The 24494-nt window shown below is 38.2% G+C and overlaps 1 long non-coding RNA gene across 3 annotated transcripts in view; it reads right to left on the reverse strand.

Moving 5' to 3' along the window:
- LOC132667304 (uncharacterized) overlaps positions 1–24494 on the reverse strand; it is a 171112-nt gene that overhangs the window by 89688 nt on the left and 56930 nt on the right. For all 3 annotated transcript variants that reach the window (XR_014137704.1, XR_014137705.1, XR_014137706.1), the window contains exon 4: positions 4948–4997. This is a non-coding gene — a long non-coding RNA (uncharacterized LOC132667304). The remainder of the gene's footprint in view (positions 1–4947; positions 4998–24494) is intronic.

Below are 24494 nucleotides of genomic sequence, written 5' to 3' on the forward strand. Positions count from 1 at the left end.
TTTTTCCCCTTTCACCTCTTTGCCTATAGGATGTACTGTATGTAGTCATGCACTTTGTATAAATATATTAGAAATCTACAAATCTGTTTTGGATTGTTTTATACTGTTGGATCCTTATAATCAAAACTTTTACTAGGGTATTGAATAAATATAGTCTTACTAGAAAATAAAAAAAAAGTAGGGAGCACAAACAGTATAGCCCCTTCCTTTAAGAACATATCTTTGGAAGTATCACATCATTTTCCCTCACAACCCCTAGGCTAGAACACATCACATAGCCACAGTTAAGTAAAAAGAAAGCTGGGAAATGGATGGCCATGTACCTCACTAAAAATCCCAAGTTTCTCCTGCTGGAGATAAAGGAAAATCCCTGGGAGAGAGAAGGGAAATAAGGGATAACCAGTCTCTTCTGGCACTCTTCTCCCAGTCTCACCCCCTATTCAACAGAGAACATCCAGATTAATTCTCCTAAGACAGAATTGCCCCCAGAATTTGCTTCATCAAGACTAGTGAATCTCTATTGCCCAGCACATAAAAAATTAGTTTCTCGATGTCCTGACTTTCAAGGCTCCTTAATCATATTTTTTTCAAAGCCAAGATTAAATCTTATGTTTTTCACAAAATCTCAGGCTGCTTCAGCCTGATCTCTCCATCCTCTGTACTCTCAGTAAGGCAGTTTAGCATTTGATTATTCTGATTTTTAGTGTGCATATGTTTTATCTATTAAGAATGATGTGGTCATTATAATAAAGTTCCATGATTTGTCATTCTTTTTTATTTCCTCCCCACAACATATATTAAAGTGTAATAGTATAGAGATTACTTAATAAACACACAAGAATTATAAGGGCAATAACTTAAATGTACAACAAAGAATCTTTATTTTCTTTAATATCATAGTTGAATAAACGTACTATTTGGGTTAGATTCTTCTTACAAGTAAATTTCTAAAAGCTCACAGAGACATTGTTTCATTTTAAAAACATGTATTTCTTCTCTTTCTTAATATTAAAGCATAAAAATTAGCAAAAAATGACAGAAATATAAGTAAATAAAATTATCTATAATCTCTATAAGAATTGACTAGACCTAATAATACTTGAGTATATATTCTTCAGTGAAAGATATGATTTCAAACATTTCAATGAGAATTCCATGTGCAGGGTCATGGAACTGAGTTGTCAGAAAATTATTAGATTATTTTCTTAAGCACCTTTATGATCTTTCTTACTTGTATCTAAAAGGACTTCTTCAAGCCTGCTAACATTCTTCTCTCTGTACTACTTTTACCAGGGTATATACTTAAGCTGATTTCATTCTTTCAGGATTTGCTATAGACAAATTCATGGCTTTCAGAAGTAGAGTGACAAATGACACCCATCTATAGTCATAAAAGAAAGCATATAGTATTTTTATGTGTTCCATTTTTCTAGTCTCTATTATAAACATTGATAATATAAATTTTCAAGCAAAAATGGATACTTACACTATATACATTTTGATATATTTTATAGTCTTCACAATTCGTGGCAAGGGAAAATGAAATACATTTTCTGAACTTTCAAATAAAACTTCCAAAAGATATATTTTCTCTTTAAAATGTTAATCATTAAATTATATCTACATCTTCTTATCTACATCACAGAGTTATGATGAAAATAAATGGAGAAATAAATTTGAAAAAAATCTGAGCTCTTGAAAGGAATGGAATTAATAACATAATATAAAGGTGAAGTACTATTTTATTTACAAATTCAAGATTTATTTTGAAATAGAAGTCACTCTACCATTGTATTTTATATACAGAGATATTTCTCAGAATCATTACTTTCCATATCAGTAAAAAACAGATTGTTGATTTCTTTCCTTTTCTCTGTACAGGGTCCTCAGATGTGAAGCATTTCATTGAAATGACCTCTTCTCTATATTGAGAAATTGCGCATCCCACTGAGAGTAAATGGCCATGCACTTGTTTCAAAGGGAAATCACAAACATGAAGACTGCTCATGAAAAACTTGGAAGGGAATGCACCCACAATGGGCAACAGAATTGCAAAAATGAACACTAGGCATAATATAAAACCAGGAGGCAGTACTACCCTCATAATTGCTCCATTCCTTTACTTTTGACTCATCACACTGATATTACTCTCTTAATATTTTCCATATTGGCATCTGACAGTATTAGAAAACCAGAGAAAGGACAGACTCCTAGGCAAAATGTGAGTGGTTATTAAATCCTGGTGATAAACATATGGGTATTTGTTTTATCACTCATTACTGTTCTGTAGTTTTCTTAAGCTGGCATAATAAAAAGTTGCCTTATCTCAAGGTTTCAATCACTTCCATGTCATCAACTAATAGCTCCTTCCCAGCCAGAACTAGGACCAGCAAAGGAATTCACTTTATTACTCTCACACCTATTAAAAATGAATGGTCTGATGTGGTGTCTGATTTTAACTAAATAAGCCAACTAATAAATTTCCAGATAAGGAAAAGTCCTGTCTTCTTTATCTCTTGCCTCTGTGCAATTTTTGTGATCTGTTTCAAGATTACATCACACTTTGGGGTATCTGGGTGGCTCAGTCAGTTAAGCATGTGACTCTTCATTTCGGCTCAGGTCATGATCTCATGGTAAGTGAGTTCAATCCCCACATTGGGCTCTGCACTGACAGTGTGGAACCTAGTGAGATTCTCCCTCCCTCTCTCTCTGCTTCTCCTCCTCTATCTCTCTCTCTCTCAAAAACAAATAAACTTTATATATATATAAAAGAATACATCACACATGGTCATTTGCCCAAGCAGTCTCTAATACTCTCTAATGGTATCATTTGTGTCCATTCCTCAAAAGGATTTCTTGGGTACATCTGGATGTGGGTTCATAGATTTCTATATAAGAATAAATCTTTTTCAGGGCGCCAGGGTGGCTAAGTCAGTTAAGCGTCCAACTCTTGGTTTCAGCTCAGGTCATAGTATCACAGTTCGTGAGTTCGAGCCCCATGTTGAGCTCTCCACTGGCAGTGCAGAGCCTGCTTGGGATTGTCTCTCTCCCTCTCTCTCTGCCCCTCTCCTGCTCACATTGTGTCTGTCTCTCTCAAAATAAGTAAATAAACTTAAAAAAAAAGAGAAAGAATATATCCTTTTCATTGATATATATTTCTTCTTGCCTCATAATAAGACCTTTTCTTTTGATACTCATATTAAAGAAAAAGAGGGCAAAGTATAGTTTTATTCAAATGACTTCAATTGGCCACCCAAGGAGCACCTTACACCTTAAACTGATTGTGAAAATAATAGTAAATAGCAATAATTAGTAAGCAATTATTGAGCACTATTTTGCTAGTTCTGGGCTAAGCACTTTAGTTGCATCTTTTCATTTAAATCTCATAATAATAATAATAATGATACTATGTTTATTATATCTGGAGAGAAAATTTACCTACTTTTCAGCCAGATTTGAGTTATTACTGTGTTTTTATAAAATTTGGAAATTTACAGTGGTATCAGCCCTAGTCACTGGGTCTTATTTGAGGTGACTTTTTTCACATTCAAAACCTCTTCATTTGCATTTCCCCTATGACCCCTCTGCAGTAGCCTCTGCCTCTCTATGAAACTGTTTAGGCCTGTCTACCCACATTTGTTTAGGCTGCATAATCACCTTCCACAGATTTCTGTTGTTTATCTTATCCATTGTATTCCTCCAACAGATCCTCTTACTGTCACCCTCCACCCTGGGCTGCAGCCATCTACCTTTTATATATAAAGTGGGTGAATACAGACTTCAGTCTCCTAAGAATTTCTCCATGGACTGTTACGTTGTTGGTTCCTTGAATCCATTTCTATCTCTTGATTCCACAGTTTCTCCAAGGTTGATTTGTGGAGCAAGCCAACCACCCTGCCCCATTCATCTTCAGAAGAACCAGAAACCTTGATGTTGCTTGTTTATTATTAAAACCTACACTTATGGATGAAACCGCAGTTTATGTGAAATTCTAAAGCCATGGTCAGTGCTTATGCAATTAAACCCAGAGCCAACTGAGGTGTCATGATGAGAGGAATATCCCTTACAAGCCTGTGGACAAGTCACACACAACACAAGCAGTCAGTGTTTCCACAGGATCTTGCTTGGACCAGATTGCATTTGAAAACAACACAAAAAGAACAGACTTGAAGCCACCTGTCTTCTCTGCCTAACTCAGGCTGCTGGAAAGACATACATCAATGTTCTGAGCCACTCATGAAACTTAATTTAGTTTTAAGTCCTGGCCTGTAAACTTTTGTAGAACAAGCATCACATAATTTCGCCAGGGCTTAGGGGCACTTGGATGGCTCAGTTGGTTAAGCAGTCAACTCTTGATTCTGGCTCAGGCATGATCTCATGGTGCGTGAGATCAGGCCCCATGTTGGGCTCTGTGCTGCCAGGGTGGAGCCTGCTTGGGATTCTCTCTCTCCCTCTAACTTTACCTCTCTCTCTTTCTCTCTCTCTCTCAAAATAAATAAACTTAAAAAATTTCGCTAGGGCTTAATCTGAAAATCTTATATATTAAAAGGGGGAAAACTCTTCCCAAATGCTTCAGCTGCACATTCTTCCTAAGCCTCTGGGGCCCCACTTGGCCCAAATAAACTGCTAAAGCCAGAGCCTGTATAATTCAAGATTGAGCTGCAAAAGCTGTGAATCATAGACCTGAACTCTGTTACTGATGCTGTGGTCAGAATTTAATGACACACCCTCCAGCCCCGCCACTTGTAGCTATAGCCTTGCTAAGGTCTGTATTGCATGCCCCCCATACTTATGGAACCCAGGTTATTTCTCTAATATTTGACAAAGGTGCAACTCTCACTTTTCTTGAACATCTCACTTCTGATTTAAACAAGGACTGAGACATAATTATGTAAAGCAAGTTTGGTCCATATTAAAATGACCAGTTATATAAAAACAGCCACTCACCAATGAACAAAGCTTCCATAAGCTGTACCACATCAGGATGATAGCTGCACCTATCAGGAATGAAAGAAGAGACTTCATAATTAAAGCCATAGACATTAAAAGGGTAGTAAATAAATATTATGAACAATTTCCTGCCAATAGATACAAAAACTTACAAGAAACTAGATGAAAACTCTTTTAGAAAAACACGACACATGCACACACAAAAACAAAACAAAACAAAAACAAAGTCAAAATAACCACAGAAGGTAATTGGATTTGTAATTATTTCCCACAAAGAAAACTTCAGTCCAGAATTACTTCACTGGTGAATTCTATCAAACATTAAGGAAGAAATAAAATCAATATTATTCAATCTCTTTCAAGTAACCTAGAAGGAGGAACTACTTCCAAACTTGTTTTATGAGGTTAAAATATCCTGAATCTAAAACTGGACAAGAACATTATATGGGAAAAAAAAAAAAAAAAAACTTGTGGTTCAAAATGCTTCATAACAAGAAACAACAAAATTAAAAGGCAACCTACACAATGGGAGAATATATTTGTAAGTGACATATTGATAAAGGGTTAGTATCTAAAATATATAAAGAACTTACAAAACTCAACACCCAAAAAATCAAATAATCCAGTAATCCAGTTTAAAAATGGACAGAATTAAATTAATAACACAAGAAACAACAGGTGTTGGCAAGGATGCAGAGAAAGGGTAACACTCTTACACTCTTGGTGGGAATACAAATTGGTGCAGCCACACTAGAAAACAGTATGAAGTTTCCTCAAAAAGTTAAAAATAGAACTACCTTACAATCCAGCAATTGCATCAGTAGATATTTACCCCCAAAATACATAAATACTAACTTAAAGGAATACATGCACCCCAATGTTTATAGTGGCATTATCAACAGTAGCCAAATTATGGAAAAACCCCAAATGTCCACTGACTGATAAATGGATAAAGAAGATGTGGCATATATACACAATGGAACATTACACAGACATCAAAAAGAATGAAATATTGCCAGGGGCACCTGGGTGGCTCAGCATGGAGCCTGATTGGGATTCTCTCTCTCCTTCTCTCTCTCTCTCTGCCCATCGCCTGCTCTCTCGCTCTCTCTCTCTCTCTCTCTCTCTCTCAAAATAAATGAAGTTTTTTAAAAAGAAGGATATCTGGGTGGCTTGGTCAGTTGAGCACCTGACTCTTGGTTTGGGCTCAGGTCATGATCTCATGGTTTCATGGGTTCAAGCCCTGGGTCAGGCTCTGCTCTGGCAGTGCAGAGAGCCGGATTGGCATTGTCTCCCTCCCTCTCTCTCTGCTCCTCCCCCACTCATGCTCACTCACTCTCTCTCTCAAATGAATAAACTTTAAAAAAAAAGAATAAAATCTTGCCATTTGCAATGATGTGGATGGAGCTAGAGAATAGTATGCTAAGCAAAATAAGTCAGAAAAAGACAAATACCATATGATTTCACTCATATGTGAAATTTAAGGAAAAAAAAAACAAACAAGCAAAGAGGGATAAAAGAGAGAGAGAGAGAAATCAAGAAATAGACTCTTAACTATAGAGAACAAACTCATGGTTACCAGAGGAGAGGTGGGTGGGGGATAGATTAAATGAGTGATGGGCATTAAGGAGGGCACTTGTGACAAGCCCTGGGTGTTCTATGTAGGTGTTGAATCACTAAATTGTACACTTGAAACTAATATTACACTGTATGTTAACTAACTGGAATTCAAATTAAAAACAGGGAAAAAAGAGAAAAAAACGCTTATGAACATGCACACAGAAATCCTCAACAAAGTAGTAGAAAATTAAATCCAGCAATATATAAAAAGGATAATAAGATATGACTAAGGGATCCTTACGCTAGGAATGCAAGATTTAACATGGGCAAATCTAATTAATGCAATCTACATTACCATAGTAAAAGAGAAAGATATTGAACAATTCTCTTCTAAGATCAGTAACAAAGTGCATGCTTTCACCACTTCTATTTCACAGTATATGACCCTTGGTAAGGGCTAAAACACAGTTAAAAAAAAAAAACAGAACGTTTTTTAATAGTTACCCTATTATTAACTTCTTGAATTTGTGTGGTCCATTTGTTATAACTTGTTGAACTGATATTGATATACTTCACCCTTTGTGTTGTACAATTCTATGGGTTTTGACAAATACGTAATGTTGTGTATACACCAGCACAATACCATACAAAATAATTTTACACTAAAAATACTCTGTGTTCCACTTATTCATCCTTCTCTCTCACAAACTCCTCCCACTAATTTTTTTACTGTCTCCATAATTTTGCTTTCTCTAGAATGTCACATAGTTATAATCATAGAATACAGCCTATTCAGATTGACATCTTTCACTTAGTACTATGCATTTAAGTTTCCTCCACATCTTTTCATGGTTTTCTTTTTACTGCTAAATAATACTCTATTGTATGGATGTGTCAAAGTTTGTCTATCCAGTAATCTATGGAAATGCATCTTGGCAGGGGTGCCTGGGTGGCTCAGTCGGTTAAGCATCTGACTTCAGCTCGGGTCATGATCTGATGGTCCATGGGTTCAAGCCCCGCATCAGGCTCTGTGCTGTCAGTTCAGAGCCTAGAGCTTGCTTCAGATTCTGTGTCTCCCTCTCTCTGCCTCTCCCCCACTCATGCTCTGTCTCTCTATCAAAAAGTGAATAAACATTAAAAAAAAAAAAAGAGAAATGCATCTTGCCTGCTTCCAGTTTTTGGTGATTCCAAATAAAGTTGCTACAGACATTCATCTGCAGGTTTGGGGTAAACATCTAGAAACATGATTTCTGTATCACATATTAAGCCTGTATTTAGCTTTGTAAAGATATGTCAAACTGTATTCTAAAGAGGCTGTACCATTTTGTCTTTCTACCAGCAATGAATGAGAATTGAGATTTACTGTTGTTCCACATCCTTGCTGGTATTTAGTACTGTCAGTGTTCTAGATTTTATCCAGGAACCTATTTTTAATAATTAGAACTAACAATTGAATTTAGCAAGATTGTTGGATTCAAGTTCAGTATATAAAAATAAATTATATTTGTATATACTAGCAACAAACAATTAGAAAACAGTTTAAAATACTACTGATAATAGCCTAAAATGCTTAAGAATAAATTTAATGAAAAATGTATGAACCCTCTACATTGGAAACTAGATATTCCCTGAGAGAATTAAAGGAAGGCCTAAATAAATGGAAATATATGCCATATTCATAGATTGGAAAACTCAACATTATTAAGATATCAATATTTTCATATATTTATATATCCAATTCAACCCCAATCAAAATACCAGGAAGACTTTTTAAAGAAATTTACAAGCTCATTCCATATTTATATGTAAATTAAAAGAATCTAGAATAGTCAAAACAGTTTTGAAAAAGAACAAAGTTGGGAGATTTATAATCCCTGATTTCAAGGTTTACTACAAAGCTATCATAGTAATTACAATGTGATCCTGGTCTAAAGATACACAAGTAAATCAAATGAACAGAACAGAATCCAGCTATACACCCACCTGAAAATGGTCAACTGATTTTCAACAAACAAACTAGGGCAGTTCAAGAAAGAAAGAAAGTTCATTTTAATAAATAGTACTGGAACAACTGAATCTCCATAAGAAAAAAAAAAATTCTGACCACTACCGCATACCATGCTCAAAAAATGTAGGAGAACATCTCATGACTTTGGAGCAAAGATTTCTCAGATCAGGCCAAAAAAAAAAAAAATCACTAACTCTAAATTCAAAAAATTAATAAATTTTATTCATCAAAATTAAGAATGGTTGCTATTCACAAACACCATTATGAAAATGAAAAGAACACAGACTGGGGGGGGGGGGGGAATCTTCCCCAAATATACACTTGATTAACAACTGCTATGAAAAGTATATGAAGAATTCTGTTATTCAAGGCTTTATCAAAGAAACAGAACCACTAGGAAGGGTGTGTGTGCATGCGTGTATGGAAGAAAAGTCAGATGTGAAATGAAGGAAGCAAGGACAAAGGAATGTGCAAGTTTGGGTTAGAATCCCCAAGGACAGACTGGAACCCTTGTAAATCTCTCACCACCTTCAAGCTTCCAACTATTAATTTGCTAGAGCTGCTATAACAAGTACTAAAAACTGGGTGGCTTAGAAAAGAAATTTGTTGTCCTAGTTCCAGAGGTTAGAAGTCAGAGATCAAAGTGTCAGCACAGTTGGCTCCTTCTGAGGGTTGAGAGAGAATCTGTTCCATGCCTCTCAGATCTTAGCTTCTTAGTTTCTGGTGGTTTGCTGGCAATCCTTGGTGTTCATTGGCTTCTGCTGAACCACTTCAGTCTCTGCTTTCATGTTCACGTGGTGTTCTCCCTGCAATGTACGTGTCTGTCTTTGTGTCCAAATCCTCCTTTTTTTATAAGAATACCAGTGGTGTTGGATTACCACCCACCCTAATGACCTCATTTTAGCCTTGATTACCTCTGTAAAGACCCTATCTCCAAATAAGGCCACATTGAGGTATTGAAGATTTGGACTCCAACATATCTTTTGAAGGGACATAATTCAACCAGTATTAGGAGACAAATGTGCACCTAGCCCAGGATTCAGGGCCAAGTAAAGAGAAGCCTGGCTGGACAAAAGGAGCTACAAGTCAGTTGCTGTATCATGTCAGCAAGGGAACTAGTAAACAAGAACCAATGTGCCACCTGCTTTGCTCCAACCTTCCACAGATAAAAAGAAGATGACTGTTTTCTCACATATGTATCCCAAATTCTGTGCAAATGCCCTCTTGTGGCCCACACTCATCAGAACTATGTAGGTCAGGGAATCCTTGGGATAGTAGTTCCAGCTTAGGTAAGTTGACATAACACAAATGCACCACAAATTCATACAACTCAACAGAATGAAAGTTTTCAAAACAGATAAAATTTTACCCTTTACAATATGGCATGCAAATAGCCAGGGAACATATAAAAGGGTATTTACTCTTTATCAGTCTTCAGGAAAATGCAAATCAAAATCACAAGATAATTACTGATTAATAAAAATGGCAATATCAAATGTTCTTGGAAATTTCTTTTTATTTATGTTTATTTTTTAGACAGAGAGAGACAGAGTCCAAGCAGGGGAAGGGAAGAGAGAGAGGGAGACACAGAATCTGAAACAGGCTTCAGGCCCCGAGCTGTCAGACAGAGCCTGACATGGGACTTGAACTCACAAACCATGAGATCATGACCTGAGTTGAAGTTGGATGTTTAACCAACTTAGCCACCCAGGCACCGCAATTAATGGGGACGAATTTTTAAGTTTGAGTGTCCAACTCTTGATTTCAGTTCAGGTCATGATCTCAAAGTCGTGCGATCGAGCCCCATGTCAGGCTCCACACTGAGCATGGAGCCTGCTTAGGATTCCTTCTCTCTCTCCTTCTGCCCTTCTCCATTGCTCACGTTCTCTCTCTCTCTCTTTCTCTAAAATTAAAAAAAAAAACTTCATGGACTTGAACTGAAAAAATATAACATGAGAGTATTTTAAATACTTTGCCCAAAGATATGCCAGCTATCTAACTAAAATTTTCAGTTTAAAGTATTTAAAATGTCTAATGTCTAATGTCTAATGTCTAAAAGACATTAGAGCCTACCACATATATCAATAATTTTAAAATTTTTTAAATTGATTAATGAGTCTCCCCTAGCTTAATGCCAGAAGTCTCAGTTTGTAAGATATCAAATAAAGGACCCTGACCTTTTATAAGAACTGAAAAAATGGTTCAGAGAAGTAAAATGTTCTATTTGGACAGAAGGTCAAGTGTCAAAGTTAATAAATCTTTTTGAGAAACTGACTTAACACATTAAATTACAAAGCAATCTAGAGTATCCCCTAGGACTTCTTATTCTAAACAACATAAATAAGTAAGCTTAGAAGTAAATAGATATAAGGGAGAGCACAGCAGCTCTACATTTCAATTCCATGGGGCATCATTCACATGAAAGACATGTGAGGAGTGACCCATAGAATTGTGTAATGCAGTGTCCCTGAGGGTTCAAGGATAAAACAATTATTTTTCAGGACTGTATACTGTTCTGCCTGTCATACTCATAAACACTGTCCTTGTCTGTAGAGGGTAGTCAGTTAAGCACTGTGGTTTATGGAAGGAAGGGAAAGTCAGAACGTATGAAATTCTACCTCAAAGTTATTCCTTTGTATTGATGCTGTTTTAACTCCAAACAACTTTTTATTACTTATATTATTATTAATACCTATGCAAACACTACTGATTTATTGCAGGAAAAAATTTACACACAAAGGAAAAAATCCATAATTCTATCACTTATAGGGGCCTCTTCAAGCCTTCTTTAGATAGTACCTACCATCACCCATACTAGATCTCTCCCTTAGTAGGTGTGGCCTCTGTGGTCACTGAGAGGATGACATTTAAGAGATGTTACTGTCCTCCTGATTCAATTGTGGCTTCATAAGGCAAGCAATGACACCACCGTCTATCCCAAGGTATGTCTTTTTTGACCATGGCATACATGTATATCATGAAATCACTTCTCATAGGATAACATTTCCAGATTTTCCCAAGCCTTGTCCACACAACCTCTGCTCCTATAACTCTATATTTTAGATTATATGACAGGGATAGAATCTTTATCAGAAGAAATTAAAGGAGTCAGGAAACTTCATACCCAATTTGGAGATGCTTGTGTCTGAACATCACCTTTCATCTTCTTGTGAACCTTTGGCATCTAGTGAGGTTTAGCATCTTCCCCAAAACACTAAAGCCAAGCTTTAGTGAAAACTCAATACCAAGACGGGATAGCTGGGATTCTACCCCATAGCCAGGATTGGTACAATGGATACAAACACATATTAAATAAAGACCACATATTGAGTTAGAAAAGATGAAAAGCCTTCTTAAGCATTAAGGAAAGGTAGGTTTTCATGAGTGGCCCAGTAATATAGGATTTAAACAAGGAGCTTAAAAAAATGTCTAAATCTGAAAAATTTAAGAACAAAGGGAAGAAGACATCAAAATCTACCCAATCCCAACAGATTATTCTTTCTTTTAAACTTCCTAAAATATATTTTGTTACAAACACGTGAATTAAAATACAATTATGGGAGCGCCTGGGTGGCACAGTCGGTTAAGCGTCCGACTTCAGCCAGGTCACGATCTCACGGTCCGTGAGTTCGAGCCCCGCGTCAGGCTCTGGGCTGATGGCTCGGAGCCTGGAGCCTGTTTCCGATTCTGTGTCTCCCTCTCTCTCTGCCCCTCCCCCGTTCATGCTCTGTCTCTCTCTCTGTCCCAAAAAAAAAAAAAAAAAAAAAAAAAAATACAATTATGATTTTTCCATGTTAATAAATATAATTCTCCAACATGAATGTAGAGTAATGTAATTCATGGATATTCTACAATTTATTCAGTCAGTCTCAACTGTTGGACATTTAAAGCTTTCCCAGTTTTTACTATTGTAAGCAGAACTACAATAAACACATCTATATGTAAGTCTTTATACATATTTCATTATTTTATATACTTTTGAGCTAAGAAGTATGTGGAGGGAAGCCTGGGTGGCTCAATCATTTAGGCATTTGAATCTTGTATCAGCTGTCATGATCTCACAGTTCATGAGGTCGAGCCCTGCATCAGGCTCCATGCTGAGTGTGGAGCCTGCTTGGGATATTCTTTCTCTCTCTCTCTCTCTCTCTCTCTCTTCTCCTCCCCTGCTCACACTATCTCTCCCTCAATAAATAAATAAATAAATAAATAAATAAATAAATAAATAACTTAAAAAAAAAGAAGTATGTGTACATTTTAGGGTTTTTTTACACATTGAATATATAATTATATATATTTCATATTGACTTCCCAAAAGTTAGTATACTCATTCTAACATTGCATTAGAATACTTGCTTCTTCACAACTTTCCCATAATTAGGTATCATAATTCTGAACTGTTAGCTAATTTGATAAGTATGCAGTGGTAGCACCTTATTTTGGTCATAGTTTATCAACACTTGTTCTAAGGGTTCAGAAGTAGCACTTGCAGAAAAGCAACTACTAGGCTAAGAGGATGCATAGAATGAAGAACTAAGTACTTTGAAATGTGCAGAACTACTACAGGACTATATAGTCAGAGGAGAAGAAACTTGCCAGAGCGCATTTGCAATCGGTGTGTATAAATATCGCAGCCAGGTAGGGAGATAGCTACCAGAAGGTGTGGCCAGAGCTGCCACTGAAACAGCTGCTAGGTAGGAGGCAGGGGCTAGTCCATGAAGGCCACTGAAGAGAGACCCATTAGGCCATCTGCACACTGATCTGTTGACTTCCACAATCAATAAAAAGAAATGAGTATTGGAAGTTGGAAGGGAAGTGCCTTCCTGCCACCATCACCTCGACAAGGTCACTGCAGCACCCTGTAGTAACAAAGATTAACATCAAGCCAGCTGGCAAAGGAGAAATATTAACAGGATTCAGTTCCAGTTTCACAAAGCAAGGTACAGAATGGTGAATTGGGGCTGAGAGACAATAATTAACAACTGGTATATAGGTACAAAATTTTCTGAGTGATTCAACTTGATTCAGTGGTAAAGCTTAAACAATATAAAGGAAAGAAACTTAGTATGTCCTTTTAATCTAAATAACAATACTTAGCAAGACTTTTGATAGATTATTAGAGTCACTGGTAAGTGTCCAAATTACCAACTGTTGTAAATTGGTTGTATTCTTCACTTGTGAGTTCTTCACTTCACCATTTATCCACATCTTTTGCCATATATCTTTGCAGTTCTACTTCCTAAAAGTCAGAATCCACTTTATTATCCTTTGAATGTAGGCTGGTCTTGCAACTTGCTTGTGCCAATGAGATATTAACAGATGTGATGCAAACAGAAGCTTGAAAAAACATTTTTATGACTCTGACCACCTCTTGCCCTCTGCCATTGCCATGAAAACATGCCCAGGCTAGCCTACCAGAGGACAATAGACATATGGAGTGAAGTCAAGTCATCCAATGGAACAAGAATTGACCAACAGCCTGTTCATGCCCCATCATGGTAGTAAGCCTAACCAAAAACAAAAGTTGCCTAGTTGCCCTGTGTAGACAACCACAGACACCTGAGCAAGCCCTGCAAAGCCCAGCCCAAGCCAGGGAAGACCACAGATTTATAAGCTAAATAAATGCTTATTGTTATAAATTACTGGGTGTGTGGGGGGGTGGTTGCTTGTTATACAGCATTATAGTGATAATAGGTAACTGATAACGCTGCCCTTCTATATGTTAATAGAAGAAAGCAACATGATTTGTGTACCACATAGGTATATGGAAAGTTGGTATTTCATTATGCAAGTTTAGATTGTTCCCTGTTTTCCCACATTGAAAATATCCAACCTCTGCTTTGAAGGAATGAGCAGGTGTATTATAAGACAGGATGAAAACTTTTTTTTCAGAAACTAGATTTGAAGCTTCCAGGCATAAGAGAGTAAACTGCTGCGGAATCTGCTGAGGCATAAAAAAAAGAACCTAGCATTTGCAGGCTAGAGGAGTGGTTCCTTTTATCCTTAATGCCTTCAATTTTACACTCCTTAGCACAAGCATACAGACACCCCAGCTCATCAAGATCAGTTTAGTCTGCCACCATCTTCTCAATCTGTAGGACTACCCTGATATAAATCTCATGTGAAACAGAGAAACATAAAACCTTTTTCTTCAACCCATTCATAATGGGCCATTTCAGGGATGCCACCTTGGGCACCTCTTTGCCCACAGGTACTCAATATCCTCATGCCATTCCCTGGCAGCCTCATGGCCTCCCATGTGTCATCTCTCTCCCATCCTTGGTTTCTTTCCATCCTACTATTTATCAAATCCATTGTGAGCATCTACAACTCACAATGATGGACATTACAGTGACTGATAACTTAGGGGCAACTGTATCTCACCAGGGAGAAGACAGGCTGGCAGACACCAGTTGTAGAATAGGAAGGAAGATGGATAGATATCTGGAGGATTAGAATACCTCCTTGGCACTCTGAGCAAGCACCACTAAAGGAAGGGCAGGCTCCATGTCCATGAAACCTATTTGGTTACATAGTGCCCTGCAGTTAGAAGAACCCCACACCTAGTTTATTGCTGGACTGTGACTCTTCCAATGGCCTCTGCATTTTCATTTTGCACTATGCCCTATGAATTATGCAGCCACATTCATCCGGAGGTAACAGTTAGATCTGCTCCTCATTAGATGTGTTCTGTCTTATACAAAAGAACAGGTTTCATGTCTGGAAATCATTTTATGTATAGTATTCTAGGTGCTACTGACCTAATAAACTACTGAACTCTAATCCTCTAGTATTTTAAACCTCAGTTTCTTCTTCATCTCCATAATTATCCATAGACCATGCATACACTCTTAAAGAGTTCAAACGGAAAATTGGTAAAAGTCTGAAAATTATCTCGGAGAGGACTGTTCTGATTCCGCCCCCCCAACAGAATATATTTACCATTAATACTCCAGCACCATGTTAAATGTACAGCTGGGACTACTGTATAAATCCCTATCTCTCTTGCCTTAGTTTCACATTCTGTTCTGTGACAGGGCAAATGGAGATCTAAAATGTAATTTTTCCCTAGAGGTAACATTTTATGTACTATTTATTAAACCTACATTCTGTGTCAGGTATCTAAAAGAACACATAAAAATGGCCTCTTTCTAAAATAGCCTTTTCAATTACTTCTCAGTGTCGTACCTTTGTAGCTCTTCCAGAGGCCATAAAGCCCAAGGACTGGACTTTGCTCGAAGTGTCATTACTGCTGCTAGGCAACAATGAACCTACTCACTGGGTTTTTCCATAGTCTCTCCTTGTTGTACTTTATTTTATTCCTTTTCTTATGGAACATTCCCCCACAGTCCATTGATACCCTATCAACATAAGGAAGAAAAACCCAGCCCTTTGACTTTGGTACCCCCTACTTATATATGGATGAGGCTGACTACCTACTTGTTTAATAAAATGACACACAAACTCCCATCCTTCTCAAAATATTCTCACCACTAACCTGGTGAAAAGGATAAAATTCCAACTTCTAGAGTCATTCTGATATTGAAAACTTTCACCAGAATGATTCTGTTAGAATGCAGCTGATACCTGAAAGAAGCAATATAACCTATATAATATTCAGCAGGAAATAGTTAAATATGAAAATCTCTTCCCTCAGTTTCTGTTAGAAATGCAGAAGAGGTCAATAATGTTTGGGGTCCATCTTCGTGCTACAAGTTGGAAGATCACATACTTATATACCAAACAGGAAGTGACTTTAAACCAGGAGGGGCTTCTGGGGCGCCTGGGTGGCGCAGTCGGTTAAGCGTCCGACTTCAGCCAGGTCACGATCTCGCGGTCCGTGAGTTCGAGCCCCGCGTCAGGCTCTGGGCTGATGGCTCGGAGCCTGGAGCCTGTTTCCGATTCTGTGTCTCCCTCTCTCTCTGCCCCTCCCCCGTTCATGCTCTGTCTCTTTCTGTCCCAAAAATAAATAAAAAAACGTTGAAAAAAAAAAATTAAAAAAAAAAATAAAAAATAAACCAGGAGGGGCTTAAAGAATCTTTCCATTGATACAGACCCTAGGGCCCAACTGTAGTACAAAATGCAGGTCATTGTAGAACACAAAAATGCAGCCACCAGTGAGAGAAGGAAGAATCAAGGCAAAGAGAACTTGGGCTACAATGAAAACTGAAGGGCCAAGCAAGTCACAAAATCTATTTCTACATTAACAGGGAATTTAGCTACCTAAAATTTTTATCCCATAAAAATAAAAGTCTTTTTTTTTTTAGCATGAACTTTGAAATTACTGACAGAACCATAGTCTGTGGTCTGACAGCAAATAGTAAGGAATCTAAAATAAAAAAACAAAAACCCAGTGCAAACATCACAGAACAAACTATTATGGAGCCCACAAAAGATATCAGAATAACTGAGACAACACAAGACGTGGACAACAGACCAGAACAGAGACTGTTCCTTAGGCACATGTATCTATGATGAACTGAAACATATCACAACTGAACATTTGTGTTTTTTTAAGTTAATGTTATGTCAAAATGAGCTTAAATTAATGTTCAGCACTTGTTCCAGAGACTAAGTGTACACACTACACAAACTTTGGTTGTCTTCATAAAGTGGTTAGTCTATAAATCCCAACAAATCTTCAGATATTAAAACATCAACCTAAAGACAGACCTGTTTACCACTGGAAGTCATTCCAAAAAAGAGCAGGAAACAGAAATGCAAACCCTATCTCCAAATACAAAATGAGAAAAGGGTTGCTAAGTTCACCAAAAGGTAACTTGGAATATGGAAAGCTTTCAAAAACAGACTTCTACATCTGCAAATCTTAGATAAAGTTGAAAAATCATAGTGTTCAAAGTTACTGGCATGCCCACAGAAAAGCAGGAAAGAAGGGGATAACTGAGGAATCACATATTTAGACAAGCAGTATCATGATGAGGCCAAGTGGAAGAAATATACTCTGTAATGTGAGCACATCTGAAGTTACTTGGCTCTGTTGGCTGAGGTGATATAAAGATTAATAAAAGGAGTACACACTCAAGCTTGTTTTATAAGGAAATTAAGTAGAACTTCCTGGTCTGGGGGAAATTCAATTCATTTAAAAATGTATAACAATTAAATAAGAGCCAGTACAAGATTTATATGGATAGGTTAATAGAAAAATAGAGTAAAGGAGCATGAAAAACAAATGACAGATAAAGAATATTCATATTAATGTTGCCATGGAATAGAAAAGATGCAAAATGTAACCAAATGCAATCCATGGATATAAAACATTTAGTAAAACAAATGCCTCTATAAAGTAGGACTTCAAAACAGAATTATGCAAGGTCAGGAAGACATAATGAAACAACAGAATTAAAGATAAGTTTGCAAATGCACAAAAGAAATATAAAGCCATTCCAGAAATTAAAACCACAAGAGTGATTAAGAAAGAAAAAAAAGAAAGAAAAGAAAAGAAAAGAAAAGAAAAGAAAAGAAAACCTCAGGTACATGGAGAGCAGGATTGAAAGAATTATTAAAAAAAAAACAAAACAAAGTAAAAATGATTAAAGATCAGAAAGAAAATGATGGCTATGGAAGGCAAAAGAAATCCAACATACATATAATTGATACCCCTGAGAGAATGGAAATAAAGGGGATGGCAAAATATTAAAAGTATCATGCAAAAGAACTTTACAAAAATAAAATAAGTTGGTTAAGTGCCCAACTCTTGATTTTGGCTCAGGTCATGAGATTCTCACAGTTCTTAAGGCCAACCCCACGTCAGGCTCCAAGCAGACAGCAGAGAGCATTTTCTCTCCCTCTCTCTCTCTCCCTCTCTCTCTCTCTCTCTCTCAAAATAAATAAACTTTAAAAAAAAAAAGATGCAAATCTACAAACTGAAAAAAACACATCATATCTCTGGAAAAACTAGCACAGAATGGTCAACATCAAGACATATCTTAGTAAAGGTATCAGATTCCATCAAAAGATAGAATCTAATTTGATCTGGGAAAGTTTAATATAGGAAAGCTTATTAATTATAAGAGGGGATTGAGGTAATAAAGAATTGGCTAGTGGGGCGCCTGGGTGGCTCAGTCAGTTGAGCATCAGACTTCGGCTCAGGTCATGATCTCGTGGTCTGTGAGTTCAAGCCCCACATCTGGCTCTGTGCTGACAGCTCGGAGCCTGGAGCCTGCTTCGGATTCTGTGTCTCCCTCTCTCTCTGACCCTCCCCTGTTCATGCTCTGTCTCTGTCTCTCTCTCTCAAAAATAAAAATAAACATTAAAAAAAAAAGAATTGGCTAGTAAGAAGTAAAAATAATGAAAGAATACAGGAATAGCAGATATAAGGAGTAGCCACTACCCCTAGGGCTGAGATAAGTAGCACACTCCCAACCCTGCACCAGAACTAAAATCCAGACCTTGTTGGAAAAGACATAACTGTGACTCACTGGATATTGAAGAACTTGTTGAAAATCCATCATTTTGTAAAACTATCTTTAGGAAATTTCTATGCCTTAAAACTTGCTGCAAAGCTTCCCAAGAGAGTGTCAGGAGAAGCCATTCAAGGAGAGGTGTCTAGCTGGTGGCATTTCACTGAGAAGTCACTGAAAGAATACAGGGGAAGTTGCTGGCCACTGGGTGCTGCTGACCAAAATGTTACAGGAGCCATGTATAGAGGAAGCAGGGGACCATGGGAGCCAGACACTGGAGAAGCCACAGGAGCTAGGCAATGGAGAAAACCATCCACACTGCTGAAGCCAGACACTAGAAAAGCCGTCTGTTGGGAAACCCATGTGCTGGAGATGCTGCCAATGCTGCAATAGCCTGATACTGAAGAAGCTGCCCGTGCTGAAGACAATGGGTATTTGAAGAAGCTACTGGTGTTGACAAAGCTGGCTAGAGAAGCTGTCCATACCAGGCCAAGAGAAGACACCCATGCAGCTGGGTGCTAAAGAATCCATCCATCCTTCCGAAGCCTGGCCAGAGAAACACACTTTCTCCTCCTGTGCCCCTCCCTCACCCTTCACGGACAAAACTCAATATCATGCCATCTGGCAAAAGAGAAACATCTACAAGTCTCCTTGGGGTCCTGGCAACCTGCCAATGGTAATCGTATAGATACTTTAGGATGGGCAGCATTGTTTTCATGTCCAAGTTTTCTTTTCCATATTTGGAATAAATCACCCACATTAAAAAAATTATTTCTTCACATATTCTGTGGACTTTTCTTTCTTCACAGGTAGAGGGAAATGGAGAACATATAAGATAACAGAGTATTAAAGGATGTCTTTGTTTAATTAAATTGATAATAGTTTCCTTCCTAAGTGTGAAACTCTCTTCTCAATAGCTAGTTGAGAAATGAAAATGCTTCTGTGGCTGATTTCTCTGTATTACTGGCCTCTGAGGTGATTTTAGTGTAAAATCCCCTTTCATTTACTTGGTTTGTCTCTAAGTGCATTCAGAAAAGTTCACTTCCACTGGGGGAAAAAAAGAAACAAAAAAAAAAAACATAATCCAGGGAGAAGGTGCCAGGGGTGCTAGCACCTGGAATATTCAGAACATTCACAGAAACAAAAATATAACACTAAATTTAAAACCAAAAAATCTTGCAAGAGTCAATGATTTTATTAATTCTTTAACCAAGAGATTGAGAAGCCAACAGAGTCTGATAATGCTTTTAAACAAGACATTTTAAAATATATAGATGTACTACAACCCAAGTTTGAACACCATTTCATATAAATTAATTAGTAGAGCTTAGATATTGATAAAAGTCTTACTCAGACAATAGTGTTAAATTTTGGGAGTTTGTTACAAGAAGTTTTGAGGAATGATATAGAAAGGTATTTTTTATGGTTACTGAAAAAGAATAGAATTAAAAGGTACAGCACAGATTTCAATCTGACAACCAGATTCCTTTCCTAAAACTGGGTTTGGATTTATTTTTTTAAAAAATATTCTCAGCCTTCACTTTTATCAAGGAGATTCTAATTGCTGTACCACTTAAAATGAAGCATTTGAGCAAATAAGCATTATATCAGAAAAAGCTTTTTCACTAAGCTTGCTAATTAGAGGTTTACAGTCCCTACCTTTAGTCAGAACCTATTAGCCAGCATTAAAATAAAGAAATATCTATATGCCTAACAGAATCAAAGTACAAACAGAGAACAGAATAAGGAAATGTAGTTTTTATACAGAGATCTTAAGGGGATTATTATGCTGTGTGTCCACCACTTTGACCTCCAGATAGCTAGGGACTGCCAGAGAGACACCAAAGAGATTTCAGACTAATTCTGAGTCCTATAATTGTGTTGAATACTACTCTTACTTCCAATAGCTATTTAGACTGTTGTTCCATAGACATAACACATGATTTAACTGATCTTTATAACAATAGCTTGTATTTATTGTTTGTCTGATTGGTAGCTGTGTTAGGTAGAACCTAGATATGAACAGTGGAAGGAGTGCCCCAAGGCTGAGTCCCAAGTCTTTTTGAGGGAGGAATGATAGAAACATGAGCTGGAGGTAAGGATTATGATAAATAGGTTACACATTGGGGGAGAGGGAAGATGGCGGCGTAGGAGGACGCTGGGCTCACCGCGCGTCCTGCTGATCACTTAGATTCCACCTACACCTGCCTAAATAACCCAGAAAACCGCCAGAGGATTAGCAAAACGGAGTCTCCGGAGCCAGGCGCAGACAAGAGGCCCACGGAAGAGGGTAGGAAGGGCGGCGAGGTGGTGCGCGCTCCACGGACTGGCGGGAGGGAGCCGGGGCGGAGGGGCGGCTCGCTGGCCAAGCAGAGCCCCCGAGTCTGGCTGGCAAAAGCGGAGGGGCCGGACGGACTGTGTTCCAACAGCAAGCACGGCTTAGCGTCTGGGAGGTCATAAGTTAACAGCTCTGCTCAGAAAGCGGGAAGGCTGGAGGACAAAGGGAGGGAGAGCTGCTGAGCCCCCAGAGGGCAGAGCTCAGTTTGGTGGGGAACAAAGGCGCTCGCCAGCGCCATCTCCCCCGCCCATCCCCCAGCCAAAATCCCAAAGAGAACCAGTTCCTGCCAGGGAACTTGCTCACTCCACGCAAACACCCAACTCTGTGCTTCTGTGGAGCCAAACCTCCGGCAACGGATCTGACTCCCTCCCGCTGCCACAGGGCCCCTCCTGAAGTGGATCACCTAAGGAGAAGCGAGCTAAGCCTGCCCCTCCTGCCCCCGTGCACCTTGCCTACCCACCCCAGCTAATACGCCAGATCCCCAGCACCACAAGCCTGGCAGTGTGCAAGTAGCCCAGATGGGCCATGCCACCCCACAGTGAATCCCACCCCTAGGAGAGGGGAAGAGAAGGCACACACCAGTCTGACTGTGGCCCCAGCGGTGGGCTGGGGGCAGACATCGGGTCGGACTGCGGCCCCGCCCACCAACTCCAGTTATACACCACAGCACAGGGGAAGTGCCCTGCAGGTCCTCACCACTCCAGTGACTATCCAAAATGACCAAACGGAAGAATTCCCCTCAGAAGAAACTCCAGGAAATAACAACAGCTAATGAACTGATCAAAAAATATTTAAATAATATAACAGAAAGTGAATTTAGAATAATAGTCATAAAATTAATCGCTGGGTTTGAAAACAGTATAGAGGACAGCAGAGAATCTCTTGCTACAGAGATCAAGGGACTAAGGAACAGTCACGAGGAGCTGAAAAGCGCTTTAAACGAAATGCAAAACAAAATGGAAATGACGACAGCTCGGATTGAAGAGGCAGAGGAGAGAATAGGTGAACTAGAAGATAAAGTTATGTTAAAAGAGGAAGCTGAGAGAAAGAGAGATAAAAAAATCCAGGAGTATGAGGGAAAAATTAGAGAACTAAGTGATACACTAAAAAGAAATAATATACGCATAATTGGTATCCCAGAGGAGGAAGAGAGAGGGAAAGGTACTGAAGGGGTACTTGAAGAAATTATAGCTGAGAACTTCCCTGAACTGGGGAAGGAAAAAGGCATTGAAATCCAAGAGGCACAGAGAACTCCCTTCAGACGTAACTTGAATCGATCTTCTGCACGACATATCATAGTGAAACTGGCAAAATACAAGGATAAAGAGAAAATTCTGAAAGCAGCAAGGGATAAACGTGCCCTCACATATAAAGGGAGACCTATAAGACTCGTGACTGATCTCTCTTTTGAAACTTGGCAGGCCAGAAAGGATTGGCACGATATCTTCAATGTGCTAAACAGAAAAAATATGCAGCCGAGAATCCTTTATCCAGCAAGTCTGTCATTTAGAATAGAAGGAGAGATAAAGGTCTTCCCAAACAAACAAAAACTGAAGGAATTTGTCACAACTAAACCAGCCCTACAAGAGATCCTAAGGGGGATCCTGTGAGACAAAGTACCAGAGACATCACTACAAGCATAAAATATACAAACCTCACAATGACTCTAAACCCGTATCTTTCTATAATAACACTGAATGTAAATGGATTAAATGCGCCAACCAAAAGACATAGGGTATCAGAATGGATAAAAAAACAAGACCCATCTATTTGCTGTCTACAAGAGACTCATTTTATTTATTTATTTTTTTAATATATGAAATTTACTGTCAAATTGGTTTCCATACAACACCCAGTGCTCATCCCAAAAGGTGCCCTCCTCAATACCCATCACCCACCCTGCCCTCCCTCCCACCCCCCATCAACCCTCAGTTTGTTCTCAGTTTTTAACAGTCTCTTATGCTTTGGCAAGAGACTCATTTTAGATCTGAGGACACCTTTAGATTGAGAGTGAGGATATGGAGAACTATTTATCATGCTACTGGAAGCCAAAAGAAAGCTGGAGTAGCCATACTTATATCAGACAAACTAGACTTTAAATTAAAGGCAGTAACAAGAGATGAAGAAGGACATTATATAATAATTACAGGGTCTATCCATCAGGAAGAGCTAACAATTATAAATGTCTATGCGCCGAATACTGGAGCCCCCAAATATATAAAACAATTACTCATAAACATAAGCAACCTTATTGATAAGAATGTGGTCATTGCAGGGGACTTTAACACCCCACTTACAGAAGTGGATAGATCATCTAGACACACAGTCAATAAAGAAACAAGGGCCCTGAAGGATACATTGGATCAGATGGACTTGACAGATATATTTAGAACTCTGCATCCCAAAGCAACAGAATATACTTTCTTCTCGAGTGCACATGGAACATTCTCCAAGATAGATCATATACTGGGTCACAAAACAGCCCTTCATAAGTTTACAAGAATTGAAATTATACCATGCATACTTTCAGACCACAATGCTATGAAGCTTGAAATCAACCACAGGAAAAAGTCTGGAAAACCTCCAAAAGCATGGAGGTTAAAGAACACCCTACTAACGAATGAGTGGGTCAACCAGGCAATTAGAGAAGAAATTAAAAAATATATGGAAACAAACGAAAATGAAAATACAACAATCCAAACGCTTTGGGACACAGCGAAGGCAGTCCTGAGAGGAAAATACATTGCAATCCAGGCCTATCTCAAGAAACAAGAAAAATCCCAAATACAAAATCTAACAGCACACCTAAAGGAAATAGAAGCAGAACAGCAAAGGCAGCCTAAACCCAGCAGAAGAAGAGAAATAATAAAGATCAGAGCAGAAATAAACAATATAGAATCTAAAAAAACTGTAGAGCAGATCAACGAAACCAAGAGTTGGTTTTTTGAAAAAATAAACAAAATTGACAAACCTCTAGCCAGGCTTCTCAAAAAGAAAAGGGAGATGACCCAAATAGATAAAATCATGAATGAAAATGGAATTATTACAACCAATCCCTCAGAGATACAAACAGTTATCAGGGAATACTATGAAAAATTATATGCCAGCAAATTGGACAACCTGGAAGAAATGGACAAATTCCTAAACACCCACACTCTTCCAAAACTCAATCAGGAGGAAATAGAAAGTTTGAACAGACCCATAACCAGCGAAGAAATTG

This window comes from Panthera onca, chromosome B2, assembly GCF_046562875.1.
Source record: "Panthera onca isolate mPanOnc1 chromosome B2, mPanOnc1 haplotype 2, whole genome shotgun sequence".
NCBI classification, from domain to species: domain Eukaryota; kingdom Metazoa; phylum Chordata; class Mammalia; order Carnivora; family Felidae; genus Panthera; species Panthera onca.